The sequence below is a fragment of the Callithrix jacchus genome, chromosome 10 (assembly GCF_049354715.1).
Source record: "Callithrix jacchus isolate 240 chromosome 10, calJac240_pri, whole genome shotgun sequence".
Classification (NCBI taxonomy): Eukaryota; Metazoa; Chordata; class Mammalia; order Primates; family Cebidae; genus Callithrix; species Callithrix jacchus.
Window position 1 is genome coordinate 84,338,602 of NC_133511.1, and position 15,122 is coordinate 84,353,723.

Below are 15,122 nucleotides of genomic sequence, written 5' to 3' on the forward strand. Positions count from 1 at the left end.
CCACCATGCCCAGCTAATTTTTTTGTATTTTTAGTAGAGACGAGGTTTCATCATGTTGACCAGGATGGTCTCGACCTCTTTACCTCTTGATCCACCCGCCTCGGCCTCTCAAAGTGCTGGGAGTGAGCCACCGCGCCCGGCCTCTGGATTTCATTTTCTCTGAGCCCTGGCTCTAGCACATACGCCCAAGTGACTTTAGGCATTTACTTTACTTCCCTAAGTCTCAGTTCCTGTTTCTATTAAAATGGGTAGTTCTGGCTGGGCACGGTGGCTCACACCTGTAATCCAAGGGAGGGATCTTTGGGAGGTTGAGGTGGGCAGATCACGAGGTCAGGAGATCCAGACCATCCTGGCTAACATATTGAAACCCCACTAAAATACGAAAAGTAGCTAGGCACTGTGGCATACGCCTGTAGTCCCAGCCACTGGGGAGGCTTAAGCAGAAGAATCGCTGGAACCCGGGAGGCAGAGGTTACAGTGAGCTGAGATCATGCCATTGCACTCCAGCCTAGGCAACAGAGTGAGGCTACGAAAAAAAAAAAAAAAAAAAAAAAAATGTAGTTCTGAGGATTAAATTAGATAATGAATTTAAAGGGTTTAGTACATATTAAGGCTGAGCACAGTGGCTCACACCTATAATACTAGCACTCTGGGAGGCTGAAGTGGGTGGATCACTTGAGGTTGGGAGTTCAAGACCAGCCTGGCCTACATGGTGGAACCCCCATCTCTACTAAAAATACAAAAATTAGCCCAGCATATGGGTGGCATGCACCTGTAATCCCAGCTACTTGGGAGGCTGAGGCACAAGAATCACTTGAACCTGGGAGACAGAGGATGCATTGAGCCAAGATTGTGCTGCTGAACTCCAGCCTTTGTCTCTTAAAAATAAATAGTCACAGGGTTGAGAAAGACTTAATAAATAAATAAATAAATAAAATAAACAGACCGGGCACAGTGTCTCACGCCTGTAATCCCAGCACTCTGGGAGGCCGAGGCAGGCGGATCACCTGAGGTCAGGAGTTCGAGACCAACCTGGATAATATGATGAAACCCTGTTTCTATTAAAAATACAAAAAATTAGCCAGGCGTGGTGGTGCATGCCTGTAGTCCAAGCTACTCATGACATTGAGGCAGGAGAATTGTTTGAACCCAGGAGGCGGAGGTTGTGGTGAGCTGAGATCATGCCATTGCACTCCGGCTTGAGCAACAGGAGTAAAAATCCATCTCAAAAATAATAATAAGTAAATAAATAAAATAAGGGGTTTAGTACTATTAAGTGTTCGATAAATATAGGGCTGGCTGCAGTGGCTCACACCTGTAATCCCAGCACTTTGGGAGGCAGAGGTAGACAGATCACTTGAGGTCGGGAGGTCAAGACCAGCCTAGCCAACATGATGAAACCCTGTCTCTACTAAAAATACAAAAATTAGCCGGGCATGGTGGTGCATGCCTGTAGTCCAAGCTACTAGTGAGACTGAGGCATAAAAATTGCTTGAACCCAGGAGGCAGAGGTTGCAGCGAACTGAGCCATGCCACTGCAGTCCAGCGTGGGCAACAGAGTGAGAATCTGTCAAATAAATAAATAAACTAATAAATATAGGAGTAATTACTATTGCAATTCTCACAAAGCCTGGACCCATGAGGTTTTGTCTCCCAGCACTGTCTAAGAAGCACCTGTCAGCAATCAAAAGTAATTTCAGTCCAGGCTCAGCAGCTCACACCTGTAATCCCAATGCTTTTGAGAAGCCAAGGCAAGAGGATCATTTGAGGCCAGGAGTTCAAGACCATCCTAGGCAACATAGCAAGACCTCATCTCTACAGAAAAGTTTAAAAATTAGCCAGACGTGGTAGCACACGCCTGAAACCCCAGTTACTCAGAAGGCTGAGATGGAGGATTGCTTGAACCCAGGAGTTTGGGGCTCTAGTGAGCTATGATCATGCTACTGCTCTCCAGCCTCTACAACAGAGCAAGACCTTGTCTCAGTTGGGGGGGGGGGGTGCGGAGAAAATTCCAAAATAGCTCAAATCCTTAGCTTGACCTTTGGCCAAGTGATAGTAGAGAGTCCAGTGATGTCTACAACAGCACTAAATGAGAATAGCTAGAGGCCTCATTCTGCTACAGTTCACTCTGATCACAGTCCACAGAAATTAAGGCATCTCTTCAACTCACCCACCCTCAATGCCCCCCAGATTCCTTTGAAGTGTTCTCTCTCTCTCTATTAGATTAACAGCCTGTGGACCCAAATTATTCTCCCCACTACCATCCTATACAGTTTTTCCCAACACGGTATTTTTTTTTTTGAGACACAGTCTCTCTCTCAACACTTAAGGAGGGTGAGGCGGGCGATGTCAGGAGTTCGAGACCAGCCTGGCCAAAATGATGAAACCCTGTCTCATCCTGGATAGGGTTTGTACTATCCCAACAGAGTGAGACTCCATCTCAAACCCCAGCACAAACCAAGCCACCGTGCCCAGCTAACATGATATTCTTGATTCTATATCACAGAAGTCCAAACATCCAATTGCCCTCCAAGGAGACTTGGAAAAGAAGTTGAATATGAAAAGAAGGAATATGCAAGACCGGGCATGGTGGCTCACACCTGTAATCCCAGAAGTTTGGGAGGCCAAGGTAGGCGGATCACCTGAGGTCAGCAGTTTGAGACCAGCCTGGCCAACATGGAGAAACTCTATCTCTACTAAAAATACAAAATTAGCTGGGCATGGTGGTGCATGCCTGTAATCCCAGCTACTCGGGGGGCTGAGACAGGAGAATCACCTGAACCTGGAAGGTAGAGGTTGCATAAGCCAAAATCCCACCATTGCACTCCAGCCGGGGCAACAAGAGCGAATCTCTGTCTCAAAAAAAAAGAAGAAGAAAAGAAGGAATACGAAAGGCCGGATGCAGTGGCTCATGCCTGTAATCCCAGCAATTTGGGAGGTCGAGGCAGGCAGATCACTTGAGGTCAGGAGTTTGACAGCAGCCTGGCCAACATGGTGAAACCCCATCTCTACTACAAATACAGAAATTAATCGAGGGTGATGGCATGTGCCTGTAGTCCCAGCTACTTGAGAGGCTGAGGTGGGAGGATTGCTTGAACCCAGGAGGCTGAAGTTGCAGTGAGCTGAGATCACACCACGCACTCCAGCCTGGGCAACAGAATGAGACTCCGTCTCAAAAAAATAAAATAAACGAATACGCAGGGATCAGGGAAGGCTGTGAGCTCCTGTCTGCTACACTGAGTTTCAGGCTCACTCCCATCCCCTGCCTGCTAGTACTGCGGTTGGAAGCCGAGGAGATGTGCTTAAAGAGCTGAGGTGAGGAGCAGGAGGAACAGCAGCAACTGCAGTTTGTATTCTGGTTTGCTTTTCTCCTGGAAACAGAATCTCTCAGAAGATACCTCCTCAATCCTCAAAATGGAGCAGATCAGGTCGGCTTTCCTCTTGTTGGCCCTCACTGTCCCCCCTCTCACTCTGGAGTCTTTGATTCCTCATGGATGAACAGCCCCCCGGTTGAGAGTTCCTCAACTGGCCCAGGGGACATTATATGGAGTTAGAGGTGTCAAGGAACTGGGATTGTTGCCTAATCAATTGCAGTCTCTTTCCTGTACCCCCCAAGAGAGCAAAGTCTAAAGCCAAATAACAAACTCACATTTTCAACTTTCAGCCATTGCCCTGAAAAAATGTTAACACTGGAGCCCCACAGCCTACCCTGAAAAATCAATTACATAAAGAAGAGAGGACCTTCTCAGCCTGTCCCCTTTCAGACCTTTCTCAAAGAACCCCTGATGGTGCACCAGCTGTGCTGCCTCCCTAAGCTGTCCCCATGCAAGGATGACAGTGAGATGTGTAATGGGTCTACTGTGACAGCCCACCCTCCTTGCAAGGGAGCCCTGCCACGGGTGCAAGCTCTGGATCAAGGCAGGAAGCTGCGGCCCATGGTTACCATGGAGATGTTGGCACAGCCTATACCCATCTGTGGTTGACAGGCAGCCTTCCTTAGGAAAGAGGAGGAATTTTGGTGCTTGAGAACTAGCTAGTGGTGGGGGTCGGGTCGGGGGTTGTCTGTGACATCATGAGTTTGCAGCCAAAAGACAAATGGAGAGGAAGCTGAGGCTGGGGGTTCCCCACTGAGGTAGGCTTCAGCTGCCCCTGTACCTTTAAACACTGGGTGTGGCCTCCTGCAGAGTGAGACCAAGCTACAGAGCTGCCAACTCCAAGCAAGGGCTGTTGGAAGAAGCTCTGGTACAGTGGAAAAAACCCAGAAGTCAGAGACTAGAGGGAGAACCACACCCACAGTGCCAGGCTTGTTGTGAAGGCCATGGTATATGGTGCAGAGAAGAAAGCACTAGGGTGGCTGGGAAGTTCTAGATCCTGAGTCACCACCACTGAAACACTACAAGGGGCTAAGAGAACTTCCCTTTTCTCCTCTGAGCACTAAGTCTCCACTGTGTGACTAATGTCTGCCCTGTGGTCTGGGCAGGGTTCCTGAGAGGCCCTGCAGCATAAGTGAGGCGGCGCAGGTGTCAGGGACTAGTGGTCTCCCTCTGATTCAGTGGGTAAAGGAAGGCCAAGGCTATGACGATCTCTCCAAGGCTTCCATCCCTTCGGTGGCTAAAACTGGCAAATGAGCTCAGTGAAACTGTCCTTTGAGAGAGCCTGACGCTGCAAGTGTGTTTGTACAAAAGGCAGAGCTTAGCCCTGTACACCCATGGGCCATGCAAGACTAATACAGCACCAGGGAGAGGGAGGCTAATTAGATAGAGCCCTGAAGTAGCCCTGTGAGCCAGCGGAGCTTCCTGGAGCCCTGGGCAGGGGAGGGAGCTAGGAAGCATTTATTACTCTTACCCTTTGATATCCAGGAAGCAAAGGGCTAAGTACTTTCTTACTATCCTCCCAGGCTGTGAGACAGGAAGTCAGAGGTACAGAGTTGAGAATTTGAAATCCACCTAGCCACTTTTCTGCTGTGTGGCCTGGAGCAATTAAATGTTTTGTGCTTTGGCAGTCTTACCAGTAAAATGTTAAAGTTCCTGCTCTCCTTTCCTCTTCTGGTTGGGGTGAAAATGCCCCGAGAGAATGCTTGTGAATGCCACCATAGCTACAGGCAAGTGCTTTATCTGGCCACAGCAGAAGCCTTCCCTACATCTGCACCAGCCCCCCACAGCCTGAGCTCCCTCCTGGGCATAAGAGGAGCTTTCCTTTGCTCCTCTTAATAGAATCCCAACCAGAACCCCTTCTAGCACCCTACAGAAATGAGTAAGGCTGCCTTTTCAGGGCAGTGTCATCTGAGCCAGCTCAAAGAACAGGGCAGCGAGCCCCCTTGTCCAGCAGAACCTAATTTTTAAATTATTTATCTTGAACTCTGGTCTCAAATAATCCTCCCGGTTAGGCCTGCTAAAGTGCTGGAATTACAGGTGTAAGCCACTGTGTCGGGCCAAGAAAGATTTTCGTTTTGTTTTGTTTGAGAGGGAGTCTTGCTCTGTCACCCCGGCTGAAGTGCAGTGGCACAATCTTGGCTCACTGCAACCTCTGCCTCCAGAGTTCAAGTAATTCTCCTGCCTCAGCCTCCCTAGTAGCTGGGATTACAGGCACCCACCACCACACCCGGCTAATTTTTGCATTTTAGTAGAGACAGGGTTTCAGCATGTTAGCCAGGCTGGTCTCGAACTCTTGACCTCAAGTGATCTGCCCGCCTTGGCCTCCGAAAGTGCTGGGATTACAGGTGTGAGCCACCACGCCCAACCCAAGATAGTTTTTATTAACAAATTTAATAAACACTCAACGGTGTACTGGGTATTTGGGACCCTGTTTTGAAACTAATATGGGGGACAAGAGGATGGCAGGCATAGGTTTCCTGTTGCCATTTCTCTCTTATCTCAGGAGCAGCCCTAATCACGTCCCAAAATGGGACAGCATTGCCTCTGAGTCCCGAGCATTGTAAAAATAAAGGTGTATGTGGAAGCTGGACTTGCCGCTTCCCAAGCCCCTTGGACATTACAGCCAGAAGAGAGAGACCGTTTTTTCCTTTGGAGATGGAGTCTCACTCTGTCGCCCAGACTAGAGTGCAGTGGCACTGTCTCAATTCACTGCAACCTCTGCCTCCTGGGTTCCATGCTTGTGGCTCAGCCACGTGAGTAACTGGGATTACAGGTGTCCCCTACTATGACCAGCTAATTTTTGTATTTTTAGTACAGAGGAGATTTCACCATGTTGGCCAGGCTGGTCTTGAACTCCTGACCTCAAGCGATCCACCCGCCTCAGCCTCCCAAATTGCTGGGATTACAGGCATGAGCCACCGCACCCAGCCAGGAGAGACCTTTTTATGTTTATAGTCAGGGGTGCTGAGGCTACAGAAGGAATGCAACTGTCACAATGTTACCCAGGGGCCCATGACAAAGCTGGGATAAGAATATATGTCTCCTGACCCCTACGCCAGTGTCCCCTCTCCATCAGCTGCCCACTCATCTCTGTCCAGCCATGACCATCACTGTCCTTGCTACTCAAGGTGTCAGAGGAAAGGCCATCACAACTTTCCATGGTCCCCTCCTGCTGTGATTAGACAAGAGACAGTTTCTGCTTGTGGGTGCCACTAGTGACTGTCTGGCTTGGAGGGGCCTTGGTATTCCTTCTGCAGCACTGATTTTGGGGGCCCTCAGTTTGTAAGCCACTTATATTCTGGTGACAGCCTTTGCTTTCGAACTTCTCAATGGGATGGGAAGCTTGAGGCCCAAATCCCAGCCAGGGAAAGAGGGAGACAAAGGGCACAGCTTCTACTTATTTGCTGGGTTAAGTGGCTGGGAAGGAATCTAGAGTTTTTGAGATGGATTTTATTAGGGAACAGTGTAAGGAATGAATTCTGGGGGGAATGACAGTCCAAGACAAAATGGGAAATGCTGGCAGCATCTTGCACCTGAGGATGACCCTTGCCTGGAGGAGGAGTGGGTGAGGAGGGGGAGCCAGGTATCAGAGTACCAGGGATGTCACCCAGGAGAACCTGAACAGTTCATTTCTGTTATCTGAGAGATGGATGGAGAGGGACATGAAGAGGTTCCCAGGAGCAGGTGCCTGCTCTCATACTAGAGAGAGGAGCCTCTACATTGGCATGTACACAGTAAGCCTTGATCTCTCAGGAAGAGAGAGTGATGAAGTCGTCTGTATCTTGGGCCCTGCAACTCAGGAAAGCCATCAGCTTTGCAACCACAGGAAAAACTTAAAAAAAAAAAAGGTAGGCTGTCAGTGAGGGCTCAAAGGGGCTGTGGGGCTGTGAGGGTTATATGAGAAGTGTATGTTCTAAACAGATGTGGTTGGAGCTGTATATGGTCTGTACATGTTGTACATGTATATGTTGTGAATTTAAAAGAAACCTGAGGCCTTCCTTTCCTTACTCTGTCACACATGCTGGAGTTCAGTGGTGTGAGCATGGCTTACTGCAGCTTCAACCTCCTGGGCTCAAGAAATTCTCCTGCCTCAGGCTCCCAAAGTCCTAGGATATAAGTGTCAGCCACCATATCCTGTCTCCCCCAAATTTTTTAGCCTGGCATTTAAGGCTAAAGATTATTTAGATACACCATGTATTTCCCTGCCCCTGTGCATTTACTCATGCTTTGTTCTCTGCTTTCTCAACAACTGATCTTTACCAGTTAAAATCCTCCTCTAGCTCCAACTCAGATGCCTTCTTCCAGGAAGCCTTATTTGGTATCCTCACCCAAATGCCCTCTCTCCTCCAAATGGCAGAGCACTTTTCTCTACCTTTTTTTGCAGTAGTTACATTCTCTTATGCATTCTATTAAGGGGGATGCTGTCAGTTCCCTCCACTAAACACTAAAGTCTTTGAAGGCTTGTAAGTTTGTTGTATTCATTTTTGTATCCCCAATACCTAGCATAGTCCCTTTACATAGCAGGCATTTAATTGCAAATATATTTGTTGAACAAATAAAGGTATCTGGTTATGGAGATAAATGAGAAAAAAAAATTTTTTTTTTTGAGACAGGGTTTCACTTTGTCACCCAGGCAGGAGCACAGTGGAGTGATCATAGCTCACTGCAGCCTCAACCTTCTGGACTTAAGCAATTCTGCCACCCTAGCTTCCCAGTAGCTGGGACTACAGGCACACGCCACCATGCCTGGCTATTTTTTTCTTGTAGAGATCAAGAAAAAAAAAAGTCTGCTGTCAAACTCTTGGGCTAAAACGATCCTCCTGCCTCAGCCTCCCAAAATGCTGGGATTATAAGCATAAGCCGCTGTGCCTGGTGCTAGGAAAACTTCTTGCTCTGTGCTAGGAAAAGATTTTTTCCTAGTGGAAAGAAAGTTGACCAGTGGGGGGAAAAAAGTTTCTTCCCACTAGGAGCTTATAGTTTAGTAACAAACAGAGACATACACCAATAAGAATTAATTTAGGGCTGGGCGCTGTGGCTCACGCTGTAATCCTAGCACTTTGGGAGGCCGAGGTGGGTGGATCACCTGAGGTCAGGAGTTCAAGACCAGCCTGGCCATCATGGTGAAACCCCATCTTAAAAAAAAAAAAAAGAATTAATTTATTTGGGAGGGTGAGGTGGGTGGATTGCTTCAGCCTAGGAGTTTGAGACCAGGCTGGGCAACATGGAGAAACCCTGTCTCTGCTAAAAATACAAAAATTAGCCGGGCATGGTGATGCACACTTGCAGTCACAGCTACTCAGGAGGCTGAGGTGAGAGGATCACCTGAGCCCAGGATGTGGAAGTTGCATGTAGTGAGCTGAGATCGCACTGAGTCACAGAGGGAGACCCTGCCTCAAAAAAAAAAAAAAAGAACACAAGTATTTATTGTGGAACAGCACTTGAGTGCTGGTTATGTGGGTCTCAGGTGGGCAGAGATAATGGCAAACGAGAGGGCACTCAGGATGAAGGAACTCCCTAGGTGGAAGGCTGGAAGTGAGCGAATGGCACATTTGAGGAATGTGGAAAGTAGTCCATAGACTGGTATATAGGAAGCATACAGGAAAATAGCAGATAAGGCTGAGTACAGTGGCTTATACTTGTAAACCCAGCACTTTGGGAGGCTGAAGTGGGTGGATCATGAGGTCAAGAGATCAAGATCATCCCGGCCAATATGGTGAACCCGCCCTCTCTACTAAAAACACAAAATTAGCTGGGCGTGGTGGCACACATCTGTAGTCCCAGCTACTCGGGAGGCTGAGGCAGGAAAATCGCTTAAACCTGGGAGGCAGAGGTTGCAGTAAGCCAAGATCGTGCCACCACACTGCAACCTGGCAACAGAGCGAAACTCCATCTCAAAAAAAGAAAAAGAAGATAGCAGATAAAGCCAGAGAGGGGATGTGGGCACTGGATCACAGGGGACCAGCTATGGCTTTCCGAAGTGTTTGGATTTTATTCTGGGGGCAATAGAGGGCCACTGAATGCTCTCAAGAAGGAGTATAAGAAATACAGAATGAAAGAATGACTCAGCCCTGTGTTTTGGGTGGACACCATCCTGTGGCCAGGACCATTTTAGGAAAATTTTATAGTGGGTGCTGAGCAGCATCTATTTTCTGAGGCTAGCTTGTCCCTTAGTCAAACCACCTCTTTATGAGATTTTTTCCCTTTAAAAAAATTTATTATTAGCCAGATATGGTGGCACATGCCTGTAATCCCAGCTACTTGGGAGGCTGAGGCAGGAGAATTGCTTGAACCTGGGTGGTGGAGGTTGCAGTGAGCCGAGATTGTGCCATTCCACTCCAGCCTGGGCAACAAGAGCGAAACTTCATCTCAAAAATAAATAAATAAATACAATAAATTTATTGATACGTAATTGTTGTACATATGTATGGGGTACATGTGACATTTTGATACAAGCATATAATATATGATTATCACGTCTGGGGAATTGGTGTATCCATCACCTCAAATATTTATGGTTGTTTGTGCTGGGTACATTCTGAATCTTCCATTTTGAAATATACAATAAGTTATTAATTATAGTTGCCCTATCTAACCATATATATATACGTATATATATATATATATATATACAATTATTTTTTTTTTTTAGAGAACAGGGTTTCATCATGTTGGCCTGGCTAGTCTTGAACTCCTGACCTCAGGTGATCCGCCCGCCTCAGCCTCCCAAAGTGCTGAGATTACAGGCATGAGCCACCATGCCTGGCCTCTAATCATATTTTTGTACCCATTAACCAATCCCTCTTCATCCTTCTTCCCCACTATCCTTCTCAGCTTGTGGTAACCACCATTCCATTCACTACCTCCATAAGACCAAATTTTTTAGCCCCCACATGAGTGAGAACATGCGATGTTTGTCTTTCTGTCTCAGTTTATTTCACTCAACATAATGACTTCCAGTTCCAGCCGTGTTGCTGCAAATGACAGGATTTCATTTTGAAACAGCTGAATAGTATTTCACTGTGTAGCCGGGCATGGTGGCGCGTGCCCGTAGTCCCAGCTACTCGGGAGGCTGAGGCTGGAGGATCGCTTGTGTCCAGGAGTTCTGGGCTGTAGTGTGCTATGCCGATGGGGTGTCCGCACTAAGTTCGGCATCAATATGGTGACCTCCTGGGAGCGGGGGACCACCAGGTTGCCTAAGGAGGTGTGAACCAGCCCAGATCAGTAACAGAGCAGGTCAAAACTCCCGTGCTGATCAGTAGTGGGATCACACTTGTGAATAGCCATGGCACTCCAGCCTGGGCAACATAGTGAGACTCCATCTCTGAAAAAAAAAAAGTATTTCATTGTGTATATATGGCACGTTTTCTTTTTCTTCTTCTTCCTTTTTTTTTTTTGAGACAGGGTCTTGCTCTGGATTGCAGTGGTGACATCACAACTCACTGCAGCCTGGACTTCCCAGAGTCAGGTAATCTTCCCACCTCAACCTCCTGGGTAGCTGGGACTACAGGCATTTGCCACCATCTTCTGGTAATTTTTTTGTGTTTTTTGTACAGACAGGGATTCACCATGTTGCCCAGGCTGGTCTTGAACTCCTGGGCTCAATATGCCTGCCTCAGCCTTCCAAAGTGCTGGGATTACAGGTGTGAGCCACCATGTCCAGCTCCTCTGCTTCCTAGGTTCAAGAGATTCTCCTGCCTCAGCCTCTCAAGTAGTTGGGATTATAGGTGTGAGCCACTGTGCCCAGCCAACACATTTTCTTTTTTTTTTTTTTTTTGAGACGGAGTTTCGCTCTTGTTACACAGGCTGGAGTGCAATGGCGCGATCTCAGCTCACTGCAACCTCCGCCTCCTGGGTTGAGGCAATTCTCCTGCCTCAGCCTCCTGAGTAGCTGGGATTACAGGCATGCACCACCACGCCCAGCTAATTTTTTGTATCTTTAGTAGAGACGGGGTTTCACCATTTTGACCAGGATGGTCTCGATCTCTTGACCTCGTGATCCACCTGCCTCGGCCTCCCAAAGTGCTGGGATTACAGGCTTGAGCCACACATTTTCTTTATCATTCATGCATTGGTAACACTTAGATTGATTCCAACCATATTTTGGCTATTGTGAATACTGCAATAGTCATGGGAGTGCAGATATCTGTTTGATATACTGATTTAGTTTATTTTGGATATATACGCAGATTGCTGGATAATATGGAAGTTCCATTTTTAGTTTTTTGAGGGGCCTCCATACTGTTTTACATAGTGACTGTGTGAGGGATTTTCCTTTTTGAATAGGCCACACACAAATAACACTTGGTCAGATTGAGAATTCTCTTCTGCCTCCTGCAAGTGTTTTCTGACCTGTTCCATGGGACCCACATTCTTCTCTGGCTTTAGTACAGAAATTTTACTGTTTGGATTGTATTAGTCAGGGTTCTATATTGGTTAGTGTTCTCCAGAGAAACAGAACCAATAGAAGAATATATATACAAAGATATTTATGAGGAGGAATTTGGTCATGTGTTTATGCAGGCGGAGAAGTCCCATGATCTTGCCATCTGTAAGCTGGAGACTCAGGAAGGCTGGTGGTATAAATTCCAGTTCGAGCCCAAAGGCCTGAGAACCAGGAGAGCCAATGGTCTAAGTCCCTGTCCAAAGGCACAATACCAATGTCTCAGCAGAGACACCTATTGCCACGCACAGCCTCTTCTGAGCCTGAGACTGGTTTGGGCCCCCTAGATAATTTCTTGCTCTTTGTAGGGAGTGGGGTGGGACAACATCCTATAGAGAGGAAATCGCAGGCTTTGGGGTTAGTCAGCACTGGGTTAAAGTCCAAGTGAAAATCACTTATTAGCTGTACAAGCTTGGCAAAGTCACTCACCTCTCTGAGCCTTGGTTTCCATATCTGAAAAATGGGGATAATTATGCCTATTCCAAAGGATGAGCATGGGGATTACCTAACTTGCTGTCTGCAGCATAGCAGGTGCTCAGTAAATGGTATTTGTTTTATTCATATTTGAGGAGTCAAATACTGGCTGTTGTTTTGCCTAGGAAGCCCAAAGCTGTGCGTGAAGCAAGCTGTTGCTAGGTATCATAAATTTAGGGGAATGAAGATTCTACCTAGTTTGTCTTCGCAGGTCATCCCAGAGGGCCCAATTCCAAGCATTTCAGGTGAAAATTCTTTGTCTCCCCAGCCAACTTCAGCTCTCTGTCTACACATCTACCACTTCCCAGCAGCTGTGGTCACATTTAGAAGGCAGGCAGGGGCCCAGCCCTGCCTGAGAACATTGTTGCAAAGACCAAGGAACGGGAAAACACTGTTGCAATCTGCTTGCCCTGAGGTACCCTGTAGAATCAAGGCCCACCCCTAAACTTTCCAGCTGTGTGTTTGAGGTGAGAGCCCCATTTCAGAGCCTAAAGCGATCTTAGAATCTAGAGTGATGGGAAAACTGTTAGAACATGTGAGCATGCCCTACTATTTTTTTTTTTTTTTTTTGGACAGGGCCTTGCTATGCTGCCCAGGCTAGTCTCCAACTCCTGGCCTCAAGCAGTTTTCCCACCTCAGCCTCCCAAAGTGCTAGGAAAGCATGAGTCACTGCACCCTGGTCCTTGTCTATTTTGGAGCTGAGGTTAGAGTTTTCTGTCAAAACCAAGAAACTCAGTTATGGACCTATATCAGAGCTGCACTGGCTGGTGCCATAGGTTCAGGGAGTAAGTAGACCCATCCATGCCCTTGAGGGGCTCAGTCTGGTAGGTGAACATAGCCACACATACCACTCTTGCCAGCTGGTTTGAAAAATGTACCGTCCAGTCTGTTGGGAGCAGAGAGCAAGGCAGTACCACTTCTGTGTTTTGGTTGTTCTGTGACCAGATGTGTGGGGGGTTTCTGCCCACTCCCCTCCACTCACCCACACCAAGCAGTTCTCCAGGAGACACCAACTGGGTGTCCTAGAATTCAATTCCATTCTGATACTGTCCACCTACAGATAGTGTCAGATCTCATAGGTTAAGAGCTCTGCCCCACAGGGCTGCTTCCCCCTTCAGACACCGATTTAAAGATACAGATGCGGAGATGCAAAGATTAAGATATGCCCCCTCTAGGCACATCGTCTTCTGAGCACTTCCAAAGTTAAGCACCTTGGAAGCTCATCAGTTTTTTTTCAAGAGTTTTCACAGAGCTTAATTGACAGTCTCCACCCCATTTCTGGAGGTTAGTGAGTTGGGCTGAAAGTTTCATCCCTCTAATTCCCTATTCACTTGGTCTTTCCGGTAACTGGATCCTTTCTGAGACTATCAGAGAAAGAGGCTCTTTATAAATAACAAAAGACACTCCCATCAGAAAACTCAGGAAACGTTGGCAAACTCAAGGGCTTACCAAATATATTTCATAATATATCCCACAGTGGGAAACTACTGCTACAAATTGGAGGACGGTGGGCCAGACAATGGAATTAGTATGAATACAGCCCCAGAGGTAAGTATGCTAAGAAAACAAAAATTGAGATGGGCACGGTGCCTGTAATCCCTGCACTTTGGGAGGCAGAGGCGGGTGGATTACTTGAGGCCAGGAGTTTGAGACCAGCCTGACCAACATGGTGAAACCCCGTCTCTACTAAAAATATAAAAAGCCGGACATGATGGCCTGGGGCTATAATTCCAGCTACTCAGGAGACTAGGGCAGGAGAATGGCTCGAACCCAGGAGGCAGAGGTTGCAGTGAGCCGAGATCACCCCACTGCACTCCAGCGTGGGTGACAGAGAAACTCTCTCAAAAGAAAAAAAAATATTTTTTTTTTTTTGAGACGGAGTTTCGCTCTTGTTACCCAGGCTGGAGTGCAATGGCGCGATCTCGGCTCACCGCAACCTCCCCCTCCTGGGTTCAGGCAATTCTCCTGCCTCAGCCTCCTGAGCAGCTGGGATTACAGGCACGCGCCACCGTGCCCAGCTAATTTTTTGTATTTTTAGTAGAGACGGGGTTTCACCATGTTGACCTGGATTGTCTCGATCTCTTGGCCTCGTGATCCACCCGCCTCGGCCTCCCAAAGTGCTGGGATTAGACGCTTGAGCCACTGCGCCCGGCCAAAAAAAAAAAAAAAAATTCTTTTTTAAATCACAAGGCGAGTGGGTGCACTTATAGCTCCAGTCACTTCGGGAGGCCGACGTGGGAGGATCTCTTGAGCCGGGGAGGTCCAGGTTGCAGTGAGCCAGGATCACGCCATTGCACTCCAGCTTGGGTGACAGAGTGAGACCTTGTCTCAAAAAATACCAAAACACACACAGACACACAGACACATGCGCGCGCGCGAACAAATAACCACCGACAGTACTTGGGTACGGCTGAGACTTGAGATGCCAGTGGGGTGGGCAGTAGGAGGTGCAGACTAAGATGTAAACTTTAACTGAGTCACCCTGCAAGGCCTGAGAGGCCAAGGCTTCACTGTGAGTGGGAGCTGGTAGGCTTAGCAGCACACGGAAAAGCAACGTCAAGTTTTGGAGATCACTCGGCTTAAGTAAGAGCAGACTGACTGTGCTAGGCATTTTCTTTCGTTCGTTCAACAAATATGTGTGGAGTGCTTATTATGTGCCAGAAACTTTTCTGGACACTGGGAAACAGGGATGAAGAAGAAACAGATCCAAGCCTTCCTGAGAGTAACCTCCCTAGGTTTTATGGAAGAGGAAACTGAAGATCGTCCTGACTCAGGCTCACGGCTCCAACCCGGGCTTCTGTGGCTGGAGGGCAGCACCTTACTTAGTTGTCCCA